The sequence below is a fragment of the Aphelocoma coerulescens genome, chromosome 9, assembly GCF_041296385.1.
Source record: "Aphelocoma coerulescens isolate FSJ_1873_10779 chromosome 9, UR_Acoe_1.0, whole genome shotgun sequence".
Classification (NCBI taxonomy): Eukaryota; Metazoa; Chordata; class Aves; order Passeriformes; family Corvidae; genus Aphelocoma; species Aphelocoma coerulescens.
The window spans coordinates 21,487,156-21,510,417 of NC_091023.1; the positions used below are offsets into that span (position 1 = coordinate 21,487,156).

The 23,262-nt window shown below is 39.1% G+C and overlaps 1 protein-coding gene and 1 long non-coding RNA gene across 12 annotated transcripts in view; both read right to left on the bottom strand.

Annotated features, from left to right (window-relative positions):
* NLGN1 (neuroligin 1) overlaps positions 1–23,262 on the bottom strand; it is a 428,954-nt gene that overhangs the window by 39,575 nt on the left and 366,117 nt on the right. The window lies entirely within an intron of this gene.
* Positions 17,430–23,262, bottom strand: part of LOC138114481 (uncharacterized) — an 89,263-nt gene continuing 83,430 nt past the window's right edge. The window contains exon 3 of the long non-coding RNA XR_011152646.1: positions 17,430–18,133. This is a non-coding gene — a long non-coding RNA (uncharacterized lncRNA). The remainder of the gene's footprint in view (positions 18,134–23,262) is intronic.

Here is a 23,262-nt window from a genome sequence, read left to right on the forward strand (position 1 = left end):
TTGGCAAAGTACCATAAGGCTTATAAACGACATCTCTGCCTGCCCTAGTGAATACAGTACCAACAATAAACCACTGCATTTGATCTTTTCAACACATTCACCAATTCCTGCATTTGTAAGTTAGGAAAGTGCAAACGTTACTGCAAAAGATGCAGCATGTCTGGGTAGCTATAGCAAGAATTATTAGCATTACTGTGAGCATTCAAGATGTTGCTACCAGCAAGGAAACATTATCTGTCTCCTTCATTTCTATTCTTATTTCGACCACACAATATTTCTAATTAAGCATCCTGTTACAATGGTACTTTATGAACAACATTTATTAAAGGCATTGCTGCTTTCTCATTTATTTTTTAAAGGTTATTAAGTTAATGCAAATGTCACTTTTAAGTTGTGAGGAAATAAGCCCAAGGAGTATTATAATTAAAATCAAACAGAAATTACAGGTTGATATACTATGTATGAATTAATACTGAATGAATGAGGCATTTATTGAGTGCAATTAAGAGGCTTGTGGATTTTTTTTAAAGTTCCTTCTAAAGCCTTAACTAAAATAAACAACTAAAATAAATTCCTTTTTTAAGAAAAGAACATGAAACCAATACACACAACTTTGAACTTGCAGATATGATGCAATTTGCTGCTGCTACTCTAAAAATGCTGAATATCATTCTGAAAGACTCTGCTACATCCCACAGATATTAAACCAACCAGGTCATTCCATGCCCAGTATAGAGATGGCACTTCGATTTCCATCTGCTTTCTTCTAGATCTAGAATCTTGTCTTCCATTTTTCTATACTTTTAAGACAACTGAGAACAACTATGTGAAAAATATAACACGAGGGAAAAAAATGCACATTTATACCCTGCTTCAGTTTTTAATTTGGAAGTGTATAATAATAATACTACTAACAACAATTATAAACACTTGGATTATGAAACCTTGATCCAAGATCTGAATGAAATCTATGTCGAAATTTATTGTCAGAAAAGAAAAATACCATCCCAGCTAAAAGATCAAAACCACCCCAACTGATGTTGTACATGATGAAAAATATTATCTTTAAAACCTCTGATCCAGGTCAAAATACTGAAAGGAGACAACATGTGAAGAGATGGAAACTACATGTGAACTTCTTCATTAAAAGCATTTTCAAGAGGGTCACTTAGTGATTTGTTGTGACAGACAGAATGTTCCATGAGCTCCATGCACGGGTGTTTTGGGCATCAATAATGGGACTGGGTTTCAAAGCGAGTGCTTTGAATGAACCTTTGGCAGGCAGCTATAAAATTAATAGCTGTGGACAGTACACTCAGGAAATGTCAATTGAGGAACTCTTATGTTTATACTTCAAAAGAGTAGCAGGTATTATGGAACCTGCTCTTCTATGAACCCTGGTAACAGGTTTTAATTCACATGGCAATTTTCCCCTCAGTTGGGGCGTTAAACTTTATCTTCCTGTTCTATCTGGCTTCTCACTTTCATAAGGGGCATGCAGATACCCAACACATTTTTAGAGCTTCACCTCCAGTCATATTTATTTGAAATTGCCCATCAGAGTAACAAGCTACTGGCATGGGAAACCAGACAGGAGGCAGCACAATAAAAGCAGCAGACAGCATAATCACTTAAGCCTTGTTTCTTTAGCAACCCAAACTAAAAGTTTTCTTTGGTACAATTTTCAACTCAAGTTTGACAGAAAAAATACTCTAATACTGTAGCTGCAAATATAAAAAGCACTTTGTCTTTTTTTTCTTTTTCTCTCTGTTGCTTGTAAGACCTGGCTGAAAAAACGAAATAGAATAGTAGGACTAAATAAATAAAAGCAACAAAATGATCTGGGTAAAATGGAATAGCTTTCAACAACTTGGGCTGGAACCTGAATTATTGTGTCTTAGATTACAATAAATGACATCACCCTGCATTAATAATGATTTCAATGATATACAGAGAACTCACCATGAATATTTTCCATTGCATCACTGCAATATCCTTTTACCAGTGTGTATGATAGAAAGCTGCTTAAAGAACATTGTTTCTTACCTGGCACTGTTGTGATTATGCATTACATCAACTAAGCAATGAGGCTGCAGTGATATAATACTGCAGGATGTTGTGAGAGTGGTCCTTTTATGACAGATGATTATTTGATACCTCAGGAGAGCACTTTTGGAAGCACAGTCTGGGATACAGATCTGCTTTAGTAAGGTTTGAACTTTGTGGAAGTTTGCCAAGAAGTAATTTGAGGCACAGATCTGGAAAAAAACCTATTGTGAGCCCACATTTCCTGTTCCTAGGGTGCAGTGAGTGCAAGAGAAAGCTCTCCATTCTAAAGGAAGGGTGGACAGAGGACACTTGTGTTATGGGGCTGTGCCGAAATGTCTCCTCAGAGTAGGAAGGAAAAGTGTTTGAGAGGCAACTCAGACTTATGAGGGACTTGAGAAGAAAAAAGATGGCAGAAACAGGGAACTGGTGTGGTGACTGTTGGATTAATGGGAATGAGGCATAACAGAGATGATGGGAAGATGATAAAAAGGTGATCTTATAGTCTTAAATACTTTGCTAACTGAATGATACACCTGCAACTGATATAACCAGGCATATGAAAGGGAAATCAAGCAAAATAATACAGTTTGTAGAGATACTAAAAACACAAAAAAACATTCAAGTGTTCAGGAACACACATGAGAAAAATAACATGTGTGGGTTTTGCTGTTAGAGACTGATTTCACATGGTGGAAAAGCTAAACAAGCAGATGAACTCTAACAAAATGAAAGGCCCCATCCTTACAAAAAAACCATCTTGAGTAATTAGACACCAGGGATTGATATGGCACAAAACACAATGTGGGTGGGATATTTTCTAACTCACTTTTCCTAAATGTAAAGAAAGCTCATATTTGAGTCTAAATAAGCAAATTCCAAGTTTCTGAAAGTCTCCTATTAGTCTCAGCAGTCTGTCTGAAACAAACAGGAGCAGGGAAGTTCAGCAGGAACACATCAAACAAAATTCAAGAGCAGCTGACAAGTTTTGATTTCAGTTTTATCAACAAAGCTGTGGGAGAAACATTCAATCCCTTCCTCTTCCATATGAACATTGTAAAAGGACCTCAAGGAGCCTCAGCTGTTCTCACTTCCACATCATGAGCAGATGGCAGGGCACACTGAAAATTTATCCATCAGAATCTACAAAGGGTGCAGGTCCTTACAAACACTGGCCCTCACTTTTCACAGATTACTAGGTCATTTCTCTCCAGCTGCTATTGCTTTTTTGGTGAAAACAAAACCACACACACTGAGCTTTCATATGACTTGAGCAGGGTCAGAAAGCATACCTGGCAGATTTTTAGGATTTCAGCAGCAAAATAATAACAGAAAGCTGAAAACTTATTTCAAAAATGAAACCGGACAGACTATTTAATTTATTTTTATATGTCTAATTTTAAAAATGTTGTACTTGCCTTGAATCTTTTGATTTCCATTTGTCCATCATAAAGAGTTCTGTTAGATCTGGTCTAGTGGAAGGTGAATATACTGGAATTAAAATAGCCCAAGACAGTCTAATCACTGCAGTGATGTGTATATAGCACTTACAACAGGATGTTCTGCAACACAAGAATAAGCTGGGCTGCCTGGACAGCTTTAAGATCCAAAAACATGTTTGTGCATTTCCTCTACTTCCAGAGTAAGCTGGGGGAATCCTATCACTGCTCTTGCAACAGCTTAGTTTTTAAAATACTTATCTGTAAGCAAAATGAATTCCCTTCTCCAGTAATTTCTTTTTCAAAACTTCACCTCAGCCTTAAGGAATTTCTTAGTCCATATCTTTGAAGTGAGCAGCTGGTAATGACAGAGAGCACTGGGGAAGGACTGGGGCAGATGGATGCTGAAACTTTCAGTCCCCAGCACCAGGCACTGTCGTTGTGTCATTTGGGTCTGAGCAAACACAGAAAGGAGATAAAGAAATTGTGGATCCTGGTAGCTGAAATTTCCCTGCAGCTGTGGCAGCAAGGGGGAGAACAGTTGCTTTGGTGCAGAGATGAATGAGGAAGCTATTATTATGAGGTGCATTAACCTGGTGGTTTTTCCTTTATTGGCACTATATTTACCACTACAGATCTTCCCTGAAGAAGGGAAAAACACTGCTGCTAACTTTATTTTCCAGTCTTTCATCTGCAGCCTGTGCTGATGCTGCACCATACAGTGTTTTACTTCAGCAGTGAACCAAATGAGAACACAAAGCAATTTACACTTTTTTTTCCCCACGAATCCAAATATCATCATTTGCAGAATTTTAGAATAAAATGGAATAGAATAGAATAGAATAGAATAGAATAGAATAGAATAGAATAGATCTGGATGTCATTTACATCATCAAAACACTCATTATAGCTTAGACATTGAAAATCATGGTGAACAAATGTGTGTCACTGGAATATAAATTAAGCATTGTGATTGTTATGAAGCATCTGCATAGTATATGTCAATCAGTAAACCACCAAAAAAATCTCAAATTTTAGAAGAATCTATTGGGCTCTTTTGCACTGAAGCTCTCCTAACCTGGATGTTTTTTTCTACTGTGTACTTATGTTCACATATAAATCCCTATTTAGTAAAAGATGTTTTGGTCAGTCTGATGATGGATAAATTCAGGCAGGTTTCCCTGCAGTACAGGCAGTTTACAAGAAATTTAGCTTGGATTATTTTTTTCCCTCCATTTTTTGTTCTTTTTCATACAGACTTTACACTGAAAATTTACCTTAAAAAGTAATCTTAGCAACTGACTCTGACCTTATGGAAAACACTGAAAAGACACTAAATGCCAGTGTTTGTATACCAGGTGGGTTAGAACAAATTCCTCTAAGCAGTCCAGAATTGAGCCTGGCTTTCAGCTACACACGAGCTTACAAAGTCAGAGAAAAAAATGGTGAGTGATATTTCTAAATTGCTTTATTTTCTTTTTCCAGCTTGACCTGAAATTGACATTTATATTTGAAAAATTGACTTTATAGCCTTGGAGGTTGCCTGAGCTATTTTAAGTACCATGTAAACCACAAAGACATAACAGTGTTTCTTCCAAAGTTGCTGCATGAAAGAAATTGAAGCTTATTCCTGCCATATATTGCTCACAAATGCCTCATTGTCTCTTTGAAAAATGGTCTGTGGCAGATTGCTGAAATAATCTCTTGCACCACTGCAGCTTAAAAGATTCATGCCATTGAATACTCTCCCTCAAAGGCTAAAATCCAGCCTCAAAATTCCAAATATTGCAGCTTAATAAAATGGTAAAGATTGAGAGACCCTCTCTCAGGATCAGCTGTCAAACAACTTTTGAAAAAAAGAGATGTGAACAGCCTCTACCCTAGAGTCTGAATGCCTTAGTCTTTTGGAAAAGAAAAAAAAAAAAGGAAAAAAACTGCACACAGCAAGGGGTGTTTTTCACTGAAAAGAAAAAGGAAAAAAAAAAAAAGGAAAAAGCCGAATACGCCTTTTGATGTTAAAATGATGGTGGTTTTGATCTTCTGCTGAGAACTATGGCAGGGATAGTTATTTTAAATGTTAGAATCCTGTTTATAATGGAAATGCACAAGTGCACCTCTCTCTCTTCTGACATTTTAAAATATCCATTGCTTTTGTGGACCTTGCTTGGGAATTGCTTCCATGTTCTCATCACACAGAGAGCCTTCCCCTGATGGATGCACTCGGCCTTGTCAGCCCAGCCACCAACCCACCTCCATCCGGGCTCTCCTCCCTGCCCCTGAGAAACAGCAAAGTTCAGTGGGGTCCATGACACTTTGGATTTTGTTTCTTTCCTTCCAGTCAAGCCTTATCACAGGTTTTTTAGGAAGTTTTGGTAAGGCTCTTTGTCACTCTACGCTTGGAAAACGAATCCCCCCGTAGCTTCTTCCAGGAGGGAAAACTGCCTCCCGTCTGGTGAAGGGAACGCATGGCAGCGCTTGCAGGGACAGCAGCTGGCTGAGGCACAGCCTCTGCCCCAGTACAGCTCACTGGTGGGTTAAGGTCACCCACGAGCTTGGGAACTGGAGCAACACATGGGGACACACATCTTGTTCTGCTGCTTCAGTGAAGGAAAGGAGCAGTGGACTTACCTTTCAAGAGCAACGTCGATAATTGTCACCACTGGAGCTCATCAGTCAGAGAACAAATGGGATCATTTAGTCCCAACCCACAAAGGACATTCTCTTTCATCCCCCCAAATCTACATCTTTCATTGTGGATCTCATTTATATTCACATCTAACGTACTCTAAATAAAGATACCTCTTTTATCATGCCTATCAAACTTCTTTTTGAATGTGAAATCTGGGAAATCTGTTGCGATCACTTTAGATCCCAGAAGAGAAGAAGGTGGGGAGCTATTTAATGAGAATTAATGGGAGGTGCACTGTAACCTGAGATCTGAGCATTCTTACATGCCCAGACTTGCACTGGGTGGATATTCAGAAAGAGTTTTAAAACTTTCAAATTCCAGCCTATTAATCAATACCAAAACACTTAATGGTGAAACTCTTGTGTGATTAATGCTTAGCTGAAGTTCTAAAGCAAAGGGTTGTTTATGCTGTTTTAAGCACACCAGCAAGAGTCCATGTTCGAACTACAAAGTGGTACTTAGGGAATAATCAATAATTTCTACCAAGTTAGTAAAGATTATTTATTTTGAGTACTAACTGCAGAAAATAGTTCAAACTACTCCAGTTTCAAATACTCTTTCTGTGCATTCTGACAGGAAGTAGAGAACTCACACCCACACCCTACTAAGATGAGAAGACTCAAAACTCCACTAACACACCTATGGCCTCATTATGTATTTTATAACACAAAGTTTCTCTGTGGCAGTTTTGCAATACATTGCATTCAAGCCTTTTGGTTCACTGCCCACAAAAATTAAGGAAGGTGCTCTTACAGCTTCCAGAATCCATTGAGTGAGAACCCTGCTCTTGTCCTTCATCTCACAGAACTGCCATGAGTGTATCCTGTAGAAAATGTAAATGCAAACCGAGAGGCCTCCTCTGCCTGAACAAAATTAGGGCTGCAGAACTAAATGAACTGCTGCTTAACCCCACAATACTTGCACTGCACTGGTAATTTGGGCTTTGAATGACACCATTGCTCAGTGACATTTCAGCCACGTTGGCACAAGCACAATTTTTTTTGTTTTCATTTTTAGCTGAATTGTAGCATATTATTTTATATTACAAGAGATTATATAATAATCTGATACATCTATGAAAAATGTAGAAAAAATTATAAATCCATTTGCTTTAAGTATTAAACTACATTTTCTGCAGTACAGACTTTTTTCTGTACCTAGCACACCTGCCTCTAACACACTTCTAAAAAGTAGAGCTAAGATAATAGAAATGACCCTTCACAATTCCTGAAAAGTCCAGCTTTTTGAGACCATCAGAAGAAATCAATTCCCAAATCTGTGATTGCAGCTGGAATGCAGGTTTATGAAATTTACACCTACATTATCTCAGGCCAGTCACCACATATGAGGTCAGCATTGAAGAGAGGAGGTCTCTAAACCAGAAGCCTTCTGCAATGTTATTACATAAAAATAACTGCAGATACAGGTCAGGGGGTGACAGGAGAACTCAGCCATGCATTCCAGATGGATGGCAGCAACGGGTCAGGAAAGCTCCTGTGGCACCCAGTGAAAGCAGCTGCAGTGCAGCTTTTCCATCTGCATGCAGGGCACACACAGCTGGCTCAGCTGGAGGAGTGCATCCCTTGCTGGCCCCAGCGTGGAAGAGGCTTCCCATCCCAGGCACACAGCACTGAAGCACCACAGCAAACTGCTGCTGAGGAGTCACTGGGAAGGCTTCCAGAGCCCTCTACTCCCATTCATTACACCGAGAAATCTGACCTAAGGCTGTCATGGAATTACAGGATTAGAGAACCACAGAATGGTTTGGATTGGAAGGGACCTCACAGCTCATCCAGTCCCAGCCCCTGCCATGGGTTCCACACCTTCCCCTAGACCAGGCTGCTCTGAGCCCTATCCAGCCTGGCCTTGGACTCTTCCAGGGCTGGTGGATAGTGTCAGTGGCACTGCAGCAGGGCAGTGTTTCTTCAGCTCTTGCCTGAATTACAGGTGACACAAACCTTTCTTCTTTTAAACTACAGCTCAGAGCAGTCTTATTTCCATGTTCTGGTACCCTGGCATATACAATAATGGTTTAAATATGGATCAGACAGAGTGACAGAAATAAAAAGAGATAACTTTAAAAATGGAATAATTTTGTAATAAATTGGTTGAAGAGTTTAAGGGACACATTGAAGTTCTGAACGTGACAAGTCCATGAATGGTATTGCCTTTTAAAAAAACATTTAAAGCCTAAATGATCACTGCCAAATACTCTCTGTAAGTAATGGAGGAATGCTACCTTTTATGGGTAATTACTCATTTCCACCTGTTTCTAAAAGCACTGGCAGGAGGTAAGACATGAATTGTGCAGTGTTTCATTACATAAGGACGCACTGGGTCTTTTTTGGAATGTAACCTGCCAAAATCTAAAAGAATATATCTTATTAATAAATTATGCTTTCTCAAAGGCACTTTGCATTTCATAGAGGACAACAGCTCAAAAGGGTAAGAAGAGCTCTAAAGCTGGAATGATGAATGTGATGGTTCCCTTCCTGCCAGATCTGCATTACTCCACAGCCCCGTGGTGCAAAGACCTGAACTTCAGAGCTGTGTACGATGTCATCTGAAACTTGAAAGGGATACAGACTTCACTGCTGGCACCTGCTGAGGACCAAGGAGAGGTTTTTGACTCCTAGAGTGCCAAGAGACTTGCTAAATCCTAGACTGATGTCCCAAAGAAACACTACCACTTCTTAGTGGGCAATCAGAGTGAGACAGCAGAGATTTGAAAGATGTTTAGTCTGTTTTTGTTAGGCTGCCTTTCATGCTTTGAAGTTATGGGTGAATAAAATTTTAATATTGATGCTTCATAATGAACAGACAAGTTAATTGTGGCTACTAAGGCTTGTGACAGCTTTTCTTGCTCTCACACTCTGTAATTCATCTGTAAAACTTTCTGCTTTGTTTAAAACTTGAATACCAGAGGCAGAGCTCTGCTTTTTTCGACCACCAGCTCAAAGATCCAGAGGAGAAACCTCCACACTTTGCCACTTGGCCGTAAAAATAGGTGGGACTAGGAATCTGAGCAGAAGTGGGATCCAATCACTGCAGCAGGAATGCAATGAAGCAGGACATTTGTGATGGAGCTATTGTGCTGCTGAAAGGGCCAGGGATACACAGGAACTCTGAGCAGTGTCACAAGAAGGACTCCACACAAAACATAGCAATTAATTAAATGTTGGAATAAACAGCAGGAAACTGCCTATTTTAAATACTGCTAATGTGCAAGGAGCTGCATGGGATGGACACAAATGTAGCAGTCCCAAAACCAGAGAAGCTGTAGGGCTTTAGTGACATGCCCACCCTGACAGGGCCTAGACCCATCACGGCCAGGGGATGGGCAATTCCCAGCAGTGCCACAGCCAGGGATGCCAGAGTGACTAACAGTGCCTCTGGCAAAGGGAGAGGAAGGGAAAAAGCTCTGGATCACCTCGGTGGGTAAAGGCTGAGCTGGGATCCTCACTGCAGTTTTCTCCATCCCCAGAGCTGAGCTCTGCAGAGATCAGCCTCACGAGCGAGCCACGGGAGCAGCTGAGACAAGAACCCCGGTGCTGGGGGACTTGTCACGAGACACAAAGATGGGGTGGGCACGGAGAACAGCTTTGACAGGGCTCTCTGCTGAGGGTCTGCCTACATAATGCAGAATAACTGCCTTTCTCTTGAATACCAATCTGTGCTGTTAACCCTGGCCTCCCTGGTTGCAAGCAGGCATCCCCTGAGCCCAGCTAGGGGTCAGGGAGTGCCAAAACAGGGGCTAAAGGCAGCATTGTCCAGGGGCTGTTTATTTACATGGGAAGCTTTAGGAGCTGAACCTGCTCCTTCCCTCCCAAGCTTTTTTATCAGCTAGAGGGTTTTTAATTGGAAGGATGTTAATTTTTAAAGTACCCAAAGTGAATGATGGCTGTTGCCCGAGTTTTCACAGATCCCTCTGAGATTCGTGCCTCACATGGATATTTCAGTTTATTCTACAACTCTGTCAGGTAGGGAAAGACAGGACCAGAGATAACTGCAACAGTATAATGTGTGTCACTATGGGAAGTATGCTTGGTATACCAAGTATATCTTGGTATCCTGATAAACAAAATGAGGGTGGTTATTTTTTGGCACTGCAGCATGTAGGGCAAAGGCAACATAGAGGCTTTGATGCCTCGAGAATATTCACTATATAATTTAAGTTTTATTTGTGTACTGGAGGGCCTTGCTTTAGAAAACCACACAAAAGCATCCTTAATTTTAACCCTTTATTAAAGCATTACACTATTCTGGGGCATAAGTATTTAAGGATATTAAGTAATTAGTAATGTAACCGTTTTTGAAAAAGGAATGCTGCAAGTTAAAATTGTAATAAAATAAGAATGTTTTTTTTAACCTGCCAAGTCTCTCAATACTGACTGTCACAACATGAACTGAAAATATGCATAGCAGCCTTCCCTCTTCTTCATATTTTACACCCCTCCTCATCTTTATATCTTATGTTGCTGCAAGCAAGTCCTGCCTATTCTCACATTAGCAGCCACATCTTTCCAGGTCAAACACCAAAGCCTCTATGTTTTTTAGTTAATTAGTGCCCCCCTCTTTTAAATCCACTTTTTAATTTTTTTTAATAGGTCATAGGCTTTGGTAGGGGTTTTTCAGTCCCTGTGTTTAGGCAGATGTTTTTGTCCCAATGAAACCCCTCAGCAAGCTCCCTGTAGTCCAGGGGACCAGGCATGAGTCAATTGTCAGGATTTTCACCAAATTCTAACTCATGATTCTGAAGCCTTGGTGAAATCATTGGTTTGTTCTGTCCTGCACAAGTGGTTGGGAATGCAACTGTACTTCAATTGAAACTTTAAAAAAGTGAATAGCTCCCCCTATTAACCTCCTGAAAAATAATTTCATGCCAAGGGACTTTTTTACCCATGCTTTTTCTTTTCTTATTAGAGAAGTTTACTGTATCGCTACATCAACAGAGGAGAAAAACAAATCAATCCCCCCAACCCTGGAGTATTTTTAGGAGATCTAGAAAGCAATGTCACATATGGAAAAATAATTTTGCAGTAATAGTTAATTGCCTACATTCTGTCTTTCTGCTGTCATGAGTTGGGCTGCACCAGTACAATCCAGGGTAGAACTTGGCCTGTTTTATTTAACTTGTTTACAGCCTTTTTTTTTCCCAAAATTCTCACATGTCCCTGGTAATTAGTTCTCAAATCTAAGTACTGAACAACAGCATGTTGCAGAAATTAGAAGGAAAAAAAAAATAAACTAGTTGTCAACATCATACTGAGTAATTCAATAGTACTAGAATATCCCGAGGGTGGATATGAATAAACAATTCATGAAGAGCTGGTAAATTACATTTCAGCTTCTGTTTATTGCAAAACTAGTCAAATACTTAGCTCTATTGAATAAAGATAGCCCATTGGGCTTAGAATAGAGAACATTTCTTAAGAGTTTTTCTCCTATATTTATTTTGTGCAGGATAGGTTTAGGCTTTTAAGCAGCCAAACATAACAGATGAGATGATATCAGACAAGGTCAAAGAGGAAAGCTGATAACCTGCAGCAAGCTGGGTTAGCTCTTAATTCTTTTACAGTGTACACATAATAATAATGAACCAAAAAGAATATGTCTTTGCAATTGTCAACCAGATTTTAAGATAACATGAAAAATTAATATGATTCTGAATATCTTTATGGTACATTTAGGAGTGTTCATAACAGTAGATATGTAGTGGGTGAGCCAATAGCATGTGATTCTTCTGTGTCTGCAGCTCACAGTCATCCACTATCCCTAAATAAAATGCATTTAACCCCTTGAAGTCAGTCTTTGTAGCAAATCAGGGAGGAAGAGAAGGTCACCAAATGCTACTCAGTGTGAAACTGCTGGCTGAGAATCACAGAAAAATTTAGGGTAGAAGGGTCTTTAGCAGACCATCAGGGAAAGATGACCTTGCACAGCAGAGACCACTTGGAAGCTGAATCCAACTCAAGTTGGGTCACTTTGCTCAGGGCTTTATCTGGTCATGTTTTTTATATCTCTAAGGATGGAAACTAAAAAACACCTCTGGGCAACTTGTTCCAATGTTTGATCATCCTCATTTTGAATATTTTCCCTAATATCTGCACGGAACTTCCCTTGCTGCAGCCTGTGCTCCAGTGTGTGTGCTTTTGAACAACACAGAAGTCTCCACTAACCCGTCTCAGGTCACATCACTGGTTTATTAGGACAGCATCACTCAGAAAGCTGAGAGCTGTGCGAATTCTCTCTGCCTATTTGTGCTTTTGAAAAATCCCTTAAATTGGGAAAAACCCCAAATCCCCTGTCACTGTATCAGATTTCAAGGTTCACCTGTTTGTTGCCGAATATTCTCCACTGAAATAATCTTTTTTTTTCAGTGGGGAGAATATTAGAAGTGAAATTCAACAGAAAGGTCACACCAAAGAGAAATCCCTAATATGCTGCAGCTTTTACCAGTGTCAGTGGAAAAATTGCTTTTATTATGCTAGTGCTTATTTATATACGTTAAGAACAGTGTGATCAAGAGCTACTTGCTGCATAACATACACCAAAGAACCTCATTGTAACACTGGAATTTTTATTTCCATGCATGATTTCAAAAAACCTCCTTTGTTCTGTAAAATTGCAGTTTGATAAAGTTGTCAGGACAAACCTGAAATCCATAGTTAATTGCCTTAAACATTATTTATGTCCAAACCGCCAGATTCGATGAATCTGCTACTTGATTCCTCAGCAGTAATGCTGGTGAATCAGCCTCTACCTTCCTAAATTGGTTGTCCAGTTTAATTCCACAGTGTCCTATAAAATTCATGAGAAGTGCACTGCTTTTGCTTTTTGGATATAATTTGGCATCTAGTGCAAGATCCGTGTGCAGGAGAGGCCCTAGGACTGCCGAAATGTCAGGGCCATAAAAGCTGGATGCTGTTAGTCTTCAGGGAATTGTAGTAAAGGAGAGCTAGGAAAAGCCTTGCTAGCCTTCTCATCCCAGCAGGAATGTGTTTTGGGGCACTTTAGGAGGAGGAAAACTTGAGAGTAGGGGGAGCAAAAGTACCGCAAGGTGAGCTGGCGAACGAGCTTCTGGAATGCTTAATCAGCCCACTGATATTCACTCCTTTTGACCTGGCAAGGGAGGTGAGCTGGGCCTGTGGGGTTGTTACTCAAGAAAATTACCAAGACAAAACTCATCTTGTTTACTTGACCATGATGCAGTGTGAGGTGCTGATAAATTACACTGAAGTGACAATCTCTGTAATGAGATTCACAATCACTCTCGTCACAAATCCGCATGATTTCTTGGTGTGAATTGATACCTCAGCCAGAGATGTCCTGACAGTCAGATATTAACTGAAGGCTGTAGGTAATTTTAACAATATTTTCCCGTTCAGATGTTATGTTTGATTTGTTTCTACCTGCTCCCATGGTTTATACTGACAGCATTAAAAATGGGTTACTGCACTGTGGCATTTTACAAAGGTTCATGTCACTTCTCGTTACTTCATCTCATGTTGCAACATGACAGAGCACGGTCTGATATAATGTGGTGTGGCCTCCTGTATTAGAAAGGGTCAAACATTTTCTAAACAGTAATATTTACATTGCAATGGATATTGATGCAGAGGCATTAAATGTTATATCAAGCCCTGGCAGCACATTATTTTCCTTTTCTGTTAATTTGTATGGCTCACACACACTGGGTTACATCGGTCACAGCTCTGCACCAGAAAATTAGTTCTGTAGTAAAGAGAGAGTCTGAGGAGAAAAAATGGATAAAAATAAAATAAACTGTCTTTCCTCCTCAAAAATGCACCAAAAAAAAAAAAAAATTACACTGGAAATTGCTAAGTTTATAGATGTGCACACCACTTTATGGTCTTAGGAAAGCACCCAGGTGAGCCGGCCCTGCACTGTCCTGTCAAACACCTGCCTGGTTGTGTACAGGGTAAGAACTATGTTTTCTCACCTCTGCAGCTATTTTACATCTCAGTTTTAGCCCTACTCCTCTCTGTAGGTTGTAAGCAGAAGGGGAGACCAGCTTTTTCTCTTCTAGAAACAAACCCATCACAGCCACAACCTGGATATGGGAAAACCCCAAGTTAATCTTTCTATTTCACTTGATCTCTTCCAGTTTATAGTGATGGGAGGAGAGAATTAGCTCCAATATTTGCCTACACACTTGGTGAACTTACAGTCAAATTAGCATAACTCTCCTCCTGGTCCCAAATACAGCTTTACTTGCCTTTCTCCTAATAACATTTTTAAGGGCCACAAGGGAAAGTTCAGATGAAGCCTAGTGGCAGTTTCTACTTGTGTCTGAAAGCTCTGGAATTAGGGAGAAACTTTTAGCAAATGGGGGATTGTACCTTTACTGCTGCCTTTCCTCACCACAGAGAGTCCTCCTCCTCCTTTTCTGCTTTGAGTTTAGCCTATTTTGCATTAATTTGGTATTTCTCATTAAAATTATGTAAAGAAAGGAAATCATGTCAGAATACTAAAGCAGATGAGTGTGAGCTCTAGTACAAGTCACAATAAAAGGTGGTGTATAGAAAGCACATACTATATAAATTACCATTTATTTGATTGTATAAAATATAGGAAAATTAGTGCTGAAGGATGGAAGCTCAAAGACGTGGTACTGGTAAGTTTCTCAGAAGCTTATACTAATTAAATTGTTTTTTACTCTACAAATGATACCATTGAGAGATGAGTGCACGTAAGTAATCTCAGATTATTTCTCTACTTGGTACTGCATAACAGCCCAGAAGTGGGAGCTTTCTGTGTGCTGGCTGCCACTGATGGGTGGCAACAGTAGAGCTGTTGGTATAAAATTAAACCAATTTAACTTAAAACAGGTGCAAAAGACTCTGTTATTTGGGCTTAAGCCAAACTCATTTAAGGTAATTTCAATCAATATGAATTGACTTATGTTAAATTTAATTAAACCAGTCCTTAAAAAAAAAAAAAAATTAAATGGAAAGTGTCTTGATGAGAAGCCATACAGAATTAACTTAAATTAGGTTTAAAAATTACATATGGTAAATTGTGCAACCATCTTTCACAGAAAAGTGTCTGAAGATGTAAGTCAGGGATCTGAGAGAGTTTGTGTTCCTAAATGCTGCCTGAATCAGTGGTGGAGTGGTGAAGCCTGAGCCAGAGCTCCTGCTGCAGACCAGGATAGGAGCAGAAGTCTTCTCCAGCCAGCCTCTTCTCCCAGGAGTAGTCTCACTACAGAGCTTAGTAAACAATGGCAAGACATTTCTTGGAAATTATCCACCAACTTTTTTTCAAAATTAAAAATGGCAATTTCTCATAATCTTAATGTTTTCAAAAAAAAAAGCTTTACAAAAATTCCAGGTCTAAGTGTGCTTTGACAAAACAATTATTTGGTTTTTTAGAAAATTTTAGAATTCAAAGTAATTTCCTTTAAAAATGTATTTTGATGTTGTCTTTTCTTTCTTTGTGTTATTGTGCTCTATACCAGCAGTAGTGAACCACAACAAGAGATAAATTCATCTATAGCAGAAGAGTTGTGCATGCCCCATCCCTGGAAGTCTTCAATGCCATGTTGGATGGGGCTTGGAGAACCTGGTCTAGTGGAACGTGTCCCTGCCCATGGCAGAGAGTTGGAACTTGATGATCTTTAAGGCTTGTTCCAACCCAAACCATTCCATGATTCTGGGATGTTTTACTTCTGAGCCATCAAAGACATGCCTGCCACCCAGCATTGGTTAAAACACATCATTTTTTCTGGACTGAAACACAGCCTGCTTTAGTTTTCAATGGAACTAAATTGAAACAATTTGTTATAAATAACAGCTGTCTTTAAGATTACTTTAGAAGGAGACCCAAGTATTTCAGTTATACTCTTGGATATTATGCCATATCAAGAGCAGCACAGAGAAGTGTGGCCTACTGCCTCCTCCAACATCACAGCCATTTGGCTGAAGTTTATAATGAAACCTCAATGAATTTCCATGAAACATCTAAGTTTCCTTGAAACACCATTTTCTAGGAAAAAGCTTTCTGCTGAAAAATTCCTGACTAGCTCTTCTCTCTCATTTCTTTCCATTATATGTACTTAGCAACTCAAAATGTCCCTACAACTGGTAAGTGCATTACAAACCAGACACCTGGCTTAGCCTCTAACAATAAGAAAAAGTACCACTGAACTTGGAAAAATAAAATCTCTGCAACTGTATCTTCCATTAAAATACGTGGGAAAAATAAAACTAATTTTGCCGTCAGAAAGTTGATAAAATTTCTGGATAATCTGATACATCACACTTTTGATTATCATATCCTCAGAATACCCAGTGTCATGCAAACTTTGATGGGTTGTTATGTAAAAAACTGTTAGATGTGGGAGGTTTTTGTAATCAGTGATTTCACAGAGTCCTCTGGGGCTTGGTGTTGAGTGGGAACCTTCCACCTTGTGGTTCCCACCTGTGGGTGAAAGATCCCAGCTCCAGAGGGCCCAGGGAGACCACAGAAGAACCAACCCCACTGTTGTTACTCACTTTGGCAACTCCTTTGGGGATAAAACTACCAACAGAAGCAAAATAAGAATATTCTGTGGCAGAGAAAGGGAGGTAAACAAACTAAAATCACCTATCCAAATGCCCAGAGCCAGAGACCAGGGAAGCAGAGGGACACCAGGATGCAGCCAGATAACTGATCTGGGTCATCAGGCAGAAATGACTGAACTCCACCTTCATCAGAGGAAGAGGTGATAGGGAAAGGTGGGAGAAAACAGCAGCAGATGGGAGGAGGAGGAGGCGTGGAAGAGCCAAAATGCAATTAACAGTTTTCCAAGTGGTTTAAATGGTTATGAATTGAGAACTGCTAAAATTCACAGATAACAACAATGAACGTTTTCTACCTGGAGGTGCCAAGTGCTCCGAGATGCCATTAACTCCATCTGCAGAGAACAAAGCTGAGGCAAACAAGGGGAAAATAAAAGGTGTCCCACAAGCTGGCTTCAGAGACAGCAACAGCGTCAGGAGGGCAGCTCAGGCTTTATCCCTCACCCAGCTACACATCCCTGGGTCTATTTTTCCTCAACGAGTAACTGATTCTGTAATTATAAAAGTATTCTGGGGAAAGCAATGCAGGAATGGGGGGAATCAGTCAATATGAGAAGCAAGCAAAGCAACATGCATCAGGGTTGTGCAGAGCCTGAGAGAGCCAGATAAAGGAACTAAGTTTTCAGAAACATTTATTCTTAAATGGTCTTCCAGAAAAACTTACTGACCTTATCCATTTGAATTAACAGAAATTTATTTACATGGAGGAAAGACATTTTTCAAAGATCTCAAACTCACATTTTGCATAATTTACAGGGAACAGAAGGTTCTCAAAACTTCAAGACAGCCATTAGAATTTCACAATATTTTAGCATTTAGTATGTAGCCAGGTCATTTTTAATTACAAAAGGAAGAACTCTTCAGACAGAATGTAGTCTAAAGACATGTGCTAGAAGTGCTACAAAATCTTGCCATAATTGGTGATAAAAATGTTAGCCAATGTAATGACATTTGGGAAGAAAATGTGGACAACATTCAAATTCCAGCACAAAAGTAGACTGACCTTTCATAAGGAAAATGACTAACCACACATTGAGAAAAAAAGAAGAAAAAGAAAAAGACAGAAGATCAGACCCAGTAAAGTGCATAAAAGGGAGGGGAGAGGCAGCAGCATGTCCAGCACTGACTCCTCCAGCAGTAACAAAGAGTCAAAGGACTGTTGTGGGTTGAAGCTCTCTCTCTTTTTTCCTCCATTCCTCAGTTACTCATTTTCTTGCCCTATTAAAGAATCCTAATGGTGAAAGCTTTAGGGTCAGGCCTTGATGTGCCAGTGTTCTACTCTGGGATGGAAGAAAAATTCTTTCATTCTCCACTTTCGTTTCCAGTTTTAATTTGACTTGATAGCTTGTTGCACTTTGACTTGCAGCAAGTGTTTCCTGCGTGAAGAAGTCACATCCAGAAGTTAAAAGACTGTAAAAATCAAAGTTTCTATACTGAGCTGCACAGCCTGCCTGACCATGCAGGGAGCATCTTGCCCTGGATGTAAAGAACAGACGCCCACAGAAAACCCTCTCTGGAAGAGCTCTTCTAGGAATGCTTTATTCTAAAATTAATCAACCAGAGGCATCAGTGAGTACAGAGAGAAGAAAGAAAAAGGTACTCATTGAACTACCAAACCTGTTGTATGGAATGGCTAAATGGAAAAATCTGTGCAATCCACTAAAGCTAGGATGCTGCAAAGATATGAGGGAAGAAAAGCTTTTTTTAAGTGCTTCATAGTTTCATATTGTGGATCAAAAAAGACAAAAAACCCAAAGAGTAACCTTTATGTGTACAAGATTTTCAAATCCCACAATGAAAACATTCCCTTCCTCCCACTAAGACCTATTCCACACACATTAATTTTAGCAAAAAAAAAAAAAAGTCATTATGCATCAACCTCTAAAATAATGAAGTCTCCAATGGTGTCCTGTGACTCAGAGCTTTACACAGCACAACAAAGGCCAAGAATTGATAGGTAACACTGATGCCTGCAAATGTTAAGTACAATAAGCTTTCTTTCATCTCTTCACTGGTTGAAGGTGATACCTGAACTATAGAAATTCCATTTAGCAACTCATGTCAGGTATCACATGGTATGCTGGTGGCATCTCTTACCTGATGTGTGCAACATTTCATTTGTGTGCAACATTTCATTTGTGCTAAAGCATGTGTAAGGTTGGCCCTTACTTTCCTGAGAAAGCCTTTTAATCCTTTATTCTCCATTGTGCCAGACATCTCTGCCTGCATTTACCTTGAAAACAAAGGTCTCGCACTTACTGAGCTGCTGAAAAATTACTGGAGAAAGGAATCAATGACATTTTCAGGGGAAAATACTTCATTGTTCTGTACACTAGGGAAGTTTCCAAATGCTAGTATTGTTTAATTTAATCTCATAGTATCATGAAACAACAGAATTATTACTGCATGTGCCCCAATGAATTTAGCTTCCTTTCTATGCAAAAATTCTGCAGGTCATTTCTGTTTGAATGGCCAGTTCTTCATGTGGAAAGAAAGTTCAGACAATGTCTTATTGAATAAAACAGGCTTGTTTCATGATTCATTACACCTCTTTTTGTCCTTATGTGTAAGCCAGCACCTCTCAGGTCTATACCAAGAATGTACAATGGAGGCTGTGCAGAGCCATAAAAATAATGCTGGGAATTCTCATGCATACAGTAAAATGCTCAATAAAAATAAGTACATTTTGCAAAAGGTACTGATAGTCTCCATTTTAGGACTGATTTTTCATTCCATATAAGCTCATTTTTCTTTATACTTAAACAAATGACAGATGTTCATAAAAACGATATTAAGGATTCCTTTTGGCACTTCTGTTCAGTGTTCTCATTTATTACTCTTCTGGTAATAGAGTATGCAATGTTATTCTATTGAAAACAGGATCATCAAAATTGCCAGGTGTCTGATGTGTGATCATTCCCTCTATATGCAAAGCAAAGTGTTTCCAAATGCATTAGGCTGGTGAATTCTGTGCTTACGGCTCAATTCTTCAGAGTGTTGTGTACTTTGATTATACAAACCCCTAACTCCATGAGTTTAATGTCAATAATGTTCAGCCTCCTGTAAGATTGAGCCCTTGCAGAAAAAGAAACTCTAATTGTGATTCTTATAGCGGAGAGATTAGTGTTCTTGAGCAAATCTATAAACTCAGGTTCCAAACTGTAAAATACATCCCCATTTTCAAGCTCTAAGGAACAGTCTTTTCTTCACAGAAATTCTGGTCTTCAGATCAAGTTTGCAGTAAAGTCAGTGGGAATAATAGCTGTCTAAATATGAGGCCAGGCACTTAAATTAATATGCCTGGAATTGGTGCTCTTTGTGTAATATTTTGCCTAAACGATTTATACAGTTCCTCTTCCTCCCACTCTACCCCTCCTCCCTCCAGAAAAAAAAAAAGTTAAAAAGTTAAAAAAAAAAAAAGCTCAGATCCATTCATTTCCCAATCTGTATGGATCTTTCAGGTACTGGTGTGAAAGACAGCAGCAGCAAAGCAGGATAAAAAAGTTGATAAACGTGTTCAAGGAGGCATCTGATAGCTGAAACACACTCTATGTACACACCACATTTGCACTGTACATACCCATGAAACACCTACTTTATGGAGCCAGCAAGGACATTTTCAGGGTTGGTAGAGGAACAGGACAATCTGACAGAAGCTTTACAGATATTCAGTGGCAGTGAAAGAAAGGGGGCTCTCCAGAGGCTCCTTCCAGCCTTCAAAACACCATTTACTATACTAGGGAAACTCTTTCTGCCTCCCTGCATTTTCTGCCTTCTGCTGCAGTCAATCAAACTAGTTCCTCTCCTCTTTCTCTCATCCCTTTGTCACCTACACAGTCCACCTTCTTACTCACCTCCCTATTTCCCCTTCCCTCATTTGCACCTTCAAATGTACCCTCATTTTTGTCATCTTGTGGAAGCATCTCCAATTCCCCTCAGCTCCTGACCTTCAGGGTCCTTAAATCACCATTTAAATTCCCCCTTCTCATCATAGCTTCAGATCATCTCTGTTCCCAGCTCTCTGTTCTCTGGGCGTCTCATATTCCCCATTTCTACTGTCTCCAACTCGACAAAAACCACCAGCAATAAAACATTGTATAAACTAATGCATCTTTTAAGTGTTTATGTGTACAAGGGAATGTTATTTTACTTGAAATAACAGAGCCTGTATCTTTCCAAATAATCCAAGTGCTATTGTATATTTATAGGATTTTTAGCTCAGCTACATTCTCCCATCTTATAGAAAAAAAATCCTAATGACTTCAGTGTCACTATGAGGATCATGTTTATTGGCATATTTCTGGTTTGGGATAAGCTGTAATTTTATTACCTTAGCCAGAGGGTAGTTAAATGGTGAGGGATTTACTAATCACTACTTTAAGAGGGATAAATCTGTTTACCACCCAAATAATAGAGAGATCTTGACTCTGGATACTTCCTTCTGCTTCTTTTCCAAAAGTTTTTACCCCTTCAGTAAGAACTGTGCATGAATTAGTTAAAGGGTTTGTGAGATGTAGCCTAGCAATGAGGAGTAGTGAGAAGTCTGGGAGCTCAGAGAGAAATCTCCTAAGTGCATCAGAAAAACCTCCATTTATGGCAAAAAAAATTAGAAAATCGTAATCTTCCTACATTTGTTCCTGCCATCTTCATGAAGGTTTACATCCCTTCCTTTAAGCCACTCACTCTAAAAATCAATTAATTATGTGACCACATTTTGAGTTAGAAAGAATGAAATGAGGCAGAGGAGCAAAAATGGCCAAAAAATAGATTAAAAAATTTTATATTGGATTTTTAGAAGATGATTACTATTGTAATATAAGTCAAAATTTAGAAAACTACTTTAATAGACTAGCATGGCTTCTCCATCCTCCCCAGTGATCACATACAAAACTAGAAGACACAAAACTAAATTTCTCACAGGTATCTATCGGACTCGTTTGAAAAGTGAAGTAAGAGGGATTCATACAAGAAACAGATGCTACTGAAGCAAACCTCTCTATAGTTCAGTATTTCAAATCCATGTGCCAAAATAAGTGGGTGAAGATGTGTTTTTACAGACAGAATTAAGACAATGTAAGCAAAACCTCTTTTCTCCTCTAGATTAAAATTTTGATTAAAAGTCAGTCCAATTTCCCACTTAATTTGGCCTGAGAAAGATCTGATGGGGGTTCTGTCACATATAAAGCATAAAAAATTTTATAAAAGCAATTCCAAAATGCATTTTTCCATCAGAAGTATCAAAAAAAGGGAATTATGATTTCTCTGTCTATACTTTACATAGAAACACCAATCTTACAGGAATCTGTGAGTACTCTCCCAAATCAATACCTCATATAATATTAAAACTAAAGAAACCAATCTAGCTAAATGCTGCAAACTGTCACACTGTAGTTGCATAAAAGCAGAAATGAAAAACCATTACTACAGTATTTTGAAAACTTCACCTAAAGAGAAACCAGATGGAAAAAGGGTGTTCTGTACCAGAATGCCCTGTATTAATCCTACAAATTTACTTGTGATTCATATGACCAAGATTCTGCAATTATGCTATAGCACATCCAAGGTTACATTATTACTTTTTCAGTATGAACCTTGAAAAGTCAGAGCCCCTGTAAATGAGCAGAATATTTGGATGGTTATAGAAGACCTGAGCAGGACGTGCGAAGCAAAATCAGTCATCCAAAGGTGCATGACTCATCTTTGCACTGATCAAAATGCCTCCAAGACCTACAGATGGGAAATACTTCTTTCTCTTGATATTATTAGTACATCTTAGGGCACAATTGACACCCAGATCTGTGTATACCTAAGGATTTAAGCTCAGGCCAAATCTCTATTTTATAGGTAGTCTACATTTTGCCACCACTGAAGTCATGGAAGATATGTTTCCTCATTCAAAAGAGATAAAATTGTACAATTAAAAATGACTCCAACATTTCCTGCACTTTAATCTCGACATCATCCATCATCTGTTTTCTTATAAGTCAAGGGTATCTCTTGCAGTGTTGCCCTTGCCTCTGGTTTATGAGCATCAATTATCATCAGTATGGGTGAGGGAAGGGTTCCCTTGCTTTGAGAGATCTATCCCCCTTTAATGACTTAAAACTAAACTCACTTCAAGCTTGAAGGGCAAATTGATCACATAACAGTCATGGAGAAATATTGCAAATTGTTCCCCACTTTACAGCCTGTCTCTCTGATGAGGCTATTGCAGTGTAACACTGAAAAATCAGAGGTTAAAATAAAAACCTAAAACCTTTCTGTCTTTGGACCAAAACCAGCTTAGGACAAATATAAATTTTTTTTTTTTCTTTTTTTTTTTTGTCATTCCATATGAAAGAGCTTCCTTTCTTTCCAGTTTTATCCTCCTCTAGTTCATTACCAGGCATAAGGCAGGTTTCAGTGTCAATCTCCCAGTTTCACAAGCTGACAGATGCCAAACCTTGTGCCAACTGCTACCCAGGGAGTCACAGTTTACTCCTTCTCAGTAGCAACGTGTGAACTG